The following is a 9,165-nucleotide window of genomic DNA, read 5'->3' on the forward strand; positions in this document are numbered from 1 at the left end:
TCCAGGATCTCCCAGCTCCCTCTTTTATATTTCACAGAGTGATTTTGTTTCTCTGCCTCTCCCTTGCTATTTGTTTTTCAGTCCAGGGCACCCAAGAGCAAGGCCAGAAGACAGAACATGGACATGCCTCTACACAAACTGTGTGTCCTAATAAACTGTGATTATAGCAAGCAAAGAGAAAGCATCAGATTCAACTTTCTCACTGTGTATGGCAGGCCAAGCCAATCTCTAGGCACTACAGTCTGACCTGGTTCATTTAATCTGTTTAAATGGTACAGACTATCTCATCAGCAGAAGCTAGCTGGAAGAAATTGCTGTCTGGGAACACAGGAATGGTAAAGCCAGGGAACGGTAAGAGCTTTTTGCTTTCGCTAACAAAATGCACAGAAGAACAAAAGGAGGTAAACTGCCCATTAACAAACTTGGACAAATATATTGGCTGGAAAAGAGAAGGAGGTTCAGGCCACTACAGTGGGCAAAATTCTAGAAGAGGGGGAGTAGGGTGAGAAGCTGAAGTGCTTCTGGGATGGTGAATGCTAAGCTGCTGAAGGGGGCTGTACATTGTAAGTATGTCCCATCCCAGAGGAGGATAAGGCCCTCAAGGGACAAGGAAAGACAGGTACTGCTTCAAAACCTTATTTGCCCCTTGGTAGTTCAGGCACTTGGTGTGGTACAGCTTCAAGCCTCCCGAGTTGCAAAGGTACCCAGCAAGGGGATGGGGGCTTTGTACTGACTGCACTGACCTCCACACATTGTGCCCATGAGGGTTTCTGCTTTTCAAGCTGTTTATTCCAGCTGTCTGCAGTGTAAGCATGCTCTAAGGCAGCAACACATGATCAGAAAGTTGGATGTTTCTAATACGAAAGGGCTGCTGTATGTCCTGAGCAGTACTGCAACTCCCAACAAATATCTATCAAGCTTCTGAGAGCACAACAAAGACGACCTAGGCTCCACCAAGGAAAATCGCTAGTAATTTGGCTACAGATGATGCTAAGCAGCTTTTAGCAATGCATCAATTAAAACATATTTTCCAACATAATTCGCTTCCTTGGAGCAGTCAATCTCTGTATCTCTGCTTTCATATTACTTATTAAAAGTATTTAGGGGCAAAACCATCCCTGGGTATTACTGCCTTTCTTGTTTCCCCAACTACCATCCTGTACTAATTCTCACCTAACTCCACTGGCACACTGCTCCCCAAGCTGTTCCAGCCTACATGATCATGCAAACACATTGGTGAACAGATCAGTGAATAGATCTTATTCAGAAAAATATACTTATTTTTATTTCCAGTGGGATCAGTTCCCCAATCCAGCCCACTGCTGACACAGAGGAATTTGTCATGTGCTACAATATGGAGCTGGAACAGCCACCTGAGATGGTGGCGTTGAGGAGGTAGCCATACAGCCACAATACACAGTGGCCTTACCAATAACGCAGACCTCCTCCCTCTGTCCTGTCAGCAAGGTGTGCTGGAGGGGGTTCCATGACAGCCGAAGGTAATCTAAGTACTGGAAGATATGTTTCTATGCTCCCACCCCTCCCTGCTCATGCATTCCTGTTGTTGGAATCTCTGCTGAGCCGTTTCAGCTTGCTACATCAGCTGGCTTTTTCTGCCTGGTCAGCACCATGAACCAGCTCAGTGCAGAGCTTACAATTGCCAGAGAAGTGCAAGAAGGGAGACAGAAACGTGCAGCTGAAGATGGGGTGGGGAGAGTGGGGTCATGGCAGTGGTTAGATCAGTTGTAGTGCCACTGCACTGAAGTCTGAGCCCTTCCTTGAACAGAGGGCGATGTTCTTCACACAGCCTTAGAAATTTCAGCCAACCCTTGAAATAGCTCAGCCTCAAATTTCTTCCTGGTTGTGTATCTATCAGAGAAACACCAGGCTCTCTCCAACTAATTTTGAAATATCTGAGCCCAGACACAATCCTGGGGTATGTCTTAGTTTTCTCACAATCTGGCCCTTTCTCTTTGCTTATCTATTTTCAACCACCTGCCAGTTAGCGCGCCAGGAGCAGATGTGTCAAGACAGCATGTTAATGCTTTGGAAAGGTGTTGCACAAGCTCACTTTGTCACCGACAAAAGGCACCCCTAGGAACTCAGAGCCCACCTGTTCCGCATTTGACACCATGTTTCACATTTGTCATGGCTGTAGTTTTGGCAATGCCCATTGTGTGGCAAAGTGACCCCGCTGCTTAGAGATAGCAGCAACTTCAAGCATGAAACCTAAGCTCTGACGTGCCCTAGTGGAGTTAAATGCTGGGACAGCACTGTGGAGGGTGCTGGGACCGCAGCCCCAGGGGTCCCCATGGCTTTGACACTCGTGAGGTCCCCAGGGGCCTGGGCTTTTACAATTGCTAAAAGGACATGACTTGCAAAGGCAGAAAAGGGCAGTGTTTCTCCCGCCTTCTATGCACAAGTGGGGCTTAACTCTCTCTTTGGAGCAGCACATTCGGGTTCCCTGGTGCCTACAAAGTGTCCCAGCGACTGTTAACTCCAGTGAAGCTCTCTCAATTTACATCCTCTGAGAATGTGGCCAATTACAACAGTGAATACATACACATGGGAAACAGGGCATATTTCACAGTCACTCCCTATCATTTTAATGCCCTGCTAGTCATCTTATAACATACTCCTAGCCCACCTTCCTTAGGAAAAAAGGTATGTGCAATCATGTTGTGTATGTCTCTGTCTATGACTTTTATTACCCCATCACCAAACAACATTTAAACCTATCTATCTCAAACAAATCCAAGAACTACGTCAAAGCTTGCATCAAAACAGTAGATGAGGTAGAGAGGTTTCATCCTGGTGTCACTCAGCAAAGTGAGTTTTGCTCTTCTGAGATACCATAAAACCCATAAGGAGGGACGGGCATGGGTACATCTGCACCTCTCTTTCCAACCTACCATTCTCAACCATCCAACACAAATGTGTCAGAAACAAGAGTTCACAGGATTAGTTTTTCATGCTGAATGTTGGTTATAACTCTTTTTGATAAATTAGTGGTGGGTTTGACTCAGAGTAGTCCCACCTCATACAAAAAGAGTGAAGATCTACAGAAGGCTGCATAAACACTACTTCTATTTATTCTATTTGCATGTGATCAAGACTAAGTCCCTGTTCCAAACAGCTCTATAATCTAAGAGTTACCGTGAACACACACTCAGTCCTCAGATACTAGTGCAGCTAAGTAGGTGAATCACAACAGCATCAAGCCTTTGAAAGCACTTGCAAAGCACTTCCTATTGCAGTCAAACGTTAGGCAGAAATATAGATTTGTGCCCAGAAGTCCCTGAAAAAGGCCACAGAAATAGCACTTTTTTTCAAAAAGTGGATGTTGTATTCTCTGCCTGTTTGTCAACAGCAGCATCTTAATGGCTTCTGGTAAGAACAACTCACAACTGCTTCACGCTGTCTCCTAACCTCATATTCTGAACAGGAGTAGTATTGGTCTACCCAGAAGCTGCAAACAATTCAACCACTATTATATACCCCACCATCTCCATTAACAAGAAGTGTGAGGCTTGAGTATGGACACAATAGCACCCACACTACTTGTAGGATCACTGCTGAAAAGTGAGTAAACCCACTTCTCAACTTTAGTTTCCTTTCCCGAATGGCCATTTGGCTCTTTCTGAAGTTGAAGCCCGCTAGCCAGCTTTTTTTGTTGGTAGTAGGGACACTGGAGAATCTGGACCTCTGAATACACTGAAGCCCTACACTAAAATAACAGCAGACACAGCCACAATGCATGACAGTCATTGCCTCAAACAGCTTCTGGTCTAAAATAAGAATGTGTTTGTATTTATGTGGGTAAACAAATAGTTCCTCCATGTGTTGTCTTCTTCCTCCCCATGACATCAGGCAGTTCTAGGACATCAGGTTTATCACAGATTAAAATGAAGGATCAGCTAGAGTGGCTTCTTGTTAAAATACCTGCAGCTGATCTCTGCCTGAGAGTAGCAGGTTTAAAATAAGGTATCAGATGGCTTATGATGAGTCACTCTAAGATCCAAGGCAGATCTGTTTGTTGGAGCATCAGGGTATTTAAAGAGAAGTTGGACTTACTTTTATATTAGTAGGTAACTACCTGTTTCTGCAGATCTGAGCTGTACATGCTATTTCTGAAACACATCAGCTGAACAGAAGAGAAAAACATGTGCACTGGCTCCACATATCATACAGGTCACAAAGGGTCAATTTTGCCTTTAAATTACTGTGTTCTGCTTACAAAACACCTGGCATGCAATCTGATTTCCACACAGACAAGCCATCAGGATTGCTGCAAGATGTCTCTTTATCTTAAAAGGCCTCTATATTAATTCTTCTCCCTCACGCTCATGCCTGGCATATGCTGTCAGGAATAGATGTGTTTAAAGCAAGTGATTTTTGTTTTATCTTTGACAACAAGTTTTTAAAAGTTCCTGAAAACCACAGGATCATGTTGATAGAAGAGGCACAGGCAGAGAGCACACGCGCCGTTACGAGGGCAGTGGAGAACAGCTGCAGGTTGGATGCCAGGTGGTAACCTTTACAACTGACTTTGCTGCAGCTAGAAAAGCAACTGACTGTATTATTCTGACTGCAGCTTCAGTGGCTTATTCAGAGCAACTGTGTACACCAGTGTCTGGGTGTCAGTCTGTGAAACAGTAATATGACAATGGATGCACTAATAGTCTGAATTGAAGTCCAGAACTCTTAGCCACAATCCTCACGCACCTAAACTCCACTCATGGGTCCAGCTGGACTCAGCAGTCTTCAGAAGTATCACTGTGAAAATAATTTGGTTTTGAGTTGAGTAAGGAATTGAGAAAAAATAGTGTTTTGGGTTGACAAGAAACTGAAATATTTCTCTTTTCTCACCCCCAAAAAAATTTCTGTGTCAGGCCAAACAAAATGTTTTGTTTTGTTTGCAGGGCTATTTCCCTTCTTCCACTTCTTTATTTGTAATTAAATTTAGGTAAATTTGGTTTCAGCATATCATTTACAAGTGCGAACAACAATAACGTTGCTGTCACCAGTAGACTAGCTGGTCTTGCAAAATCACTCTGTGGCAAAAGGACCCAAGGAAATGCAGAGCAAAACAGGTCCTTGGGCAAAGACCCAACCTTGGCATAGGACTTCTGATCTCTCATGAGAAACCCTTGCTTTGAACCACATTTCTAAAGCAGAGTTCACTGCCTGTAGGTCAGGATGACTCATGTCCTTCAGGGCATATCCTGCACAATTCCCGTGTGCTTTCATGGGTGCAGTCACAGCAGCAATCTGTTATCATTTATACAATTGGAATTTAGCAATCTGGAATTCCATCTAAAGCAACAAAACACAGCATGTGAGCCCTATGGGTAAATACATTATAATTCATGTAAATGAAATTGGCCAGAGCTTTATCCCTATGGAGGGAATACACAGTTCTTTCCCTCTAATCCTTCTAGCTCTGGAGCCAACACTAAATTACATTTTTAAGGGAGTGAGTGAAGCCACTCTTAGGTAGGAGTGGGAGCCTGTCTCATCATGTCTCAAGCACTTCGACAGTCACAGCGGGACCCTGATTTGGAGATCCATAAACAGTATGCTAACGTAAATAGCGATATTTGGGGAGGACTCCTGCATGCTTTGGCTATGAGGATTTTACTTGGTTCTGGTTAGGGACTCTCAGTAGTGCCGGGGCTGAAAGGAAGGAAGGGCAGGGCTCCTGATGAAACTGCAGCAGGGGCTGTTCTGTTGTTCTTGATAAGAAGCATGACAGCTGTGCCCACAACATCTGGTTTTCATTGAACCCTAGTGAGAGTTCCTTGCTGAGTCTCTTCCACCCCATATGTGGTGGTTTAATTGATGGAGCCCGAGAAGGTTTTAGGTCCAGAGTGGAATGCCGCCTTTCACTGTGATATGTGACTCCAGATACAGTAAGGGCTGGGCTGCTTAGAGTTGTATTTTAAAAGCATTTCTTCTCAATATTGAATTTTGCATATATTGCCCTCTGTTGGCTCAAGCGCATGATAAAGCTCCTTTTCTAGGTGAAAGCTAACAAAAATCTCCTTCTGGCTGAGTGGCAGGGTTTGTGGGTTTTGGAAAATGCAGGATCAAGTTAGCTGTAGCGTTGTGCATGCATGTGTTCATAGTTCATATTCCCCCATAGCTCCACGTTTACGAATGCAGGCACAGCTCTTTAACCAAGGAGGAAGGGGGTCTGGAGACTGGCTGTCTCAGCCATTGAGAGTTTTAAGGAGTGACCGGAGGGGATAGTGGTTTGGTGAGCCAGGAAAAAGAGGATGTTGCACACTCAGGAAACAGCACAAAAAGCAATACAGAAAAGCCTGTGGGAGAACTGGGCAAGTGGGAGATAAGTTAGTCTTAATGTCTTTCAGCTCTGGCACGCAGCTGCCAGAAATGCTTTCGTAAAAAGTCTCTCAAGGCTTTATTTTCAATTCCATCAAAGCTCCTTCTGCACACAACACTGCCAGAAAACCATGCCTTTTCACGTCCTCTCAGCTGCACCCTTCCTACCTAAGGCATGTGACAGACCTGTCTGCTCAGACCAAAAAGCATCCTGCCCAGTTATCTTGTCTCTGACAGCAAACAGCAGCAATGCCTAGGGAAGCAGTCTAAACCCAATAGCTAGGAAATGTGCTTTGGCTGGTTCTTAGCACTTACATGCTGCTCCTGCAGAGAATCAGATCAGGTATTATCCTGAACTCTTAGAAGGCCCAGGCAGAAAGGCCCCCATCCTGGGCATACCAGGGCACACACTAGTGATGTGACATGAGAGTGGTGATGCCAGGAGGGGACAGCCTTTCTCTGGAGGGCAAACATGATGACAAAACCCAGAAACTCCAACCTGAGGAAGTAGAGTGTGCAATGGATAACAACAGATCTGTAGAAAGAAGTGATGTAGGCAGACCACGGGTTAGAGAGATCATTTAACCTTCTGCAATATGCCTCTCTCATTAAAGAGGCTGAGATGTAAAGATCCAGGCTTTCAGATCTGGAGCTCTTTGGACCCCTCCCTGCTGTTGGCTAGGATGGCAAACACCAGACTGGCACTTCCCTGATCCGGTACAGCAGCACATTTCGTAGCAGTGGTCGAGAACATCCTTTTTGTTAGGGCAGTTAAAACTAGACTGGAAAATGTGGTGTTCTGTAAGCCATAGAGCAACAGGACATTTGGTTTCTTTTAGATTTGTGTCTCACTACTTGTACCTCAAATAAGCCCCATACCTCCTCTCACTTGCCATCTATCGTGAAAGATCCACCATGGACAAGAAACTGCCTGTGCTGCAGCCAGTCTGGAGCTGCTCCAGGACAGCTTGGCCAGCCTATTCATCTGTGCTGTCTGTCTGGCTAGTGTGCACAGTGACTGACCCTTCCTTTGCTGCTGCCAAAGAGCTGAACTCTGCTTAACTCTCCCTCAGCGCAGCCCCTATCATGGGTCTCTCTCATCTACCTGGCAGCCAGAGCACACAAACCTCTAGAAATTTAATTAACTTTCAAACTCTATGCACATCTTTCAATGGTGACTGCACTTGGCCAACATGTCATGAAGTTATTAGAGGGAGGAAGAAGAGACCTGATGAATGCATGGATAGGCAAGGCAAGATAAAACTAATTTCCTGCATAAGCCAAAGGAAAACAAGCTGAAAGGAAAAAAGAAAAGTTGACTGTAGGAAACAAATCTGACAAGTGACCTAGGAAGACCTCTTCCACCTTTAGCTCCTGAGAAGGAACGGTCTGGCAGAAGCCAGGGGTGTGTGTACACCAGGGAAATTAGAGGGGGTCAGGAGCTGTAAGCAGCATTTTCAGTGGATCAGTAAAAGTATCATGAGTATACTACCCCCTGCATTTCAATTACAGTGTTATCTGTGACATTGCTGGCTTGGATAGCCTTCATCCTTAACTGAGTTGTGTGGAGTTTCACAATACCAGGAACTATGCAGTTAAATCCTGTGCATGCCTTGGAACATTAAACTCAGTTTCTGGAAAACTAAGTGGTAAGTATCAAGGGGCAAGAAAATTAGATTAAGCCCAACTCCTGGACAGCATAAACACAGGAACATGGATTGCAGAGACTATAAACACACCTATTCTTGTGAAATACTGCTCTTACACAGAGGAGTGGCTCAGAATTTGCAAAAACCACCTTTATTCAGAACTGAAGTAGAAACCTAAATGATAAGGACTATAAACTACTTGCTTTGCATCAACACTTTCTATCTGGGCTCTCAGACTAGAACCATTCAAAAGCCAGATGTATGTGTGTTGTCCTTTGGAACCAAAAAATAATCAAGACATGAGAAGTTTGAGATGGTTAAATGTTTCCTCCAGAGGTTGGGGATTAGAAGTCTGGGCAAGTAGCAGAGGAGGAAAAAAAAAAGAGTAAAATAAAAGAAGAAACTCTTAAAGTGACCTGACAAGGGAAACTTAAATCTTATTTTTAAGGGGTTAGGTTGTACTAAAGCTTGAAAAATTAAATCCACAGCTGTCTCCAGAGGACTATATCTCACTAAGAAAGCTTCAAGTAAGTTTATCATGTATCCAACACCTAGACATTGGACCTCAGGGACCACTAGGATAATATTTCCTCTGGATTAGCAAGAAAGCTAGCAAGTGACATTTGTATGAGACTAACTTAAGTTTAAGGAGTTTTCTTATTATAAAATGATAAATGAAGAATGAGCATACTGGGAAGGAAAGTTCTTACAGTTTGTAAATCTAACACATCCCCACTATTTCTTTAAAAATGCACTGTTATCTCCTAAATTAGTTTTATTTGGTGACATTGGTAATTTGATGTTTTTACGTCTATCATCCTCCCAGTGAGGATCAACGTGTTCTTTATGAGCAATATTTTTAATCTCATAATCCCCTTTATGAGGAATGCTTTTAATTTCAGGGACCATGAGCACTGGCATCGAGACAATATAATATATATGAAAAAAATTCAAGAACAAAACTATAGGAAACACAGGATGGATCTGGCACAATTACAGTGCTTTACTTTTTCTGGGATTCTTCACTACTAGCCAATAAAGCCCAGGATATGTTGGAATGCTACTAATTAACTCACCTTGCTGTGCCTTGCCATGACAACTGATATGCCCCTGGGTTTCAGGGAAATCTTATGAATCATATGAGATGCAATAGTTAGCTGGAGCTGGGTGA

Source organism: Buteo buteo, chromosome 10, assembly GCF_964188355.1.
Source record: "Buteo buteo chromosome 10, bButBut1.hap1.1, whole genome shotgun sequence".
NCBI lineage: Eukaryota > Metazoa > Chordata > Aves > Accipitriformes > Accipitridae > Buteo > Buteo buteo.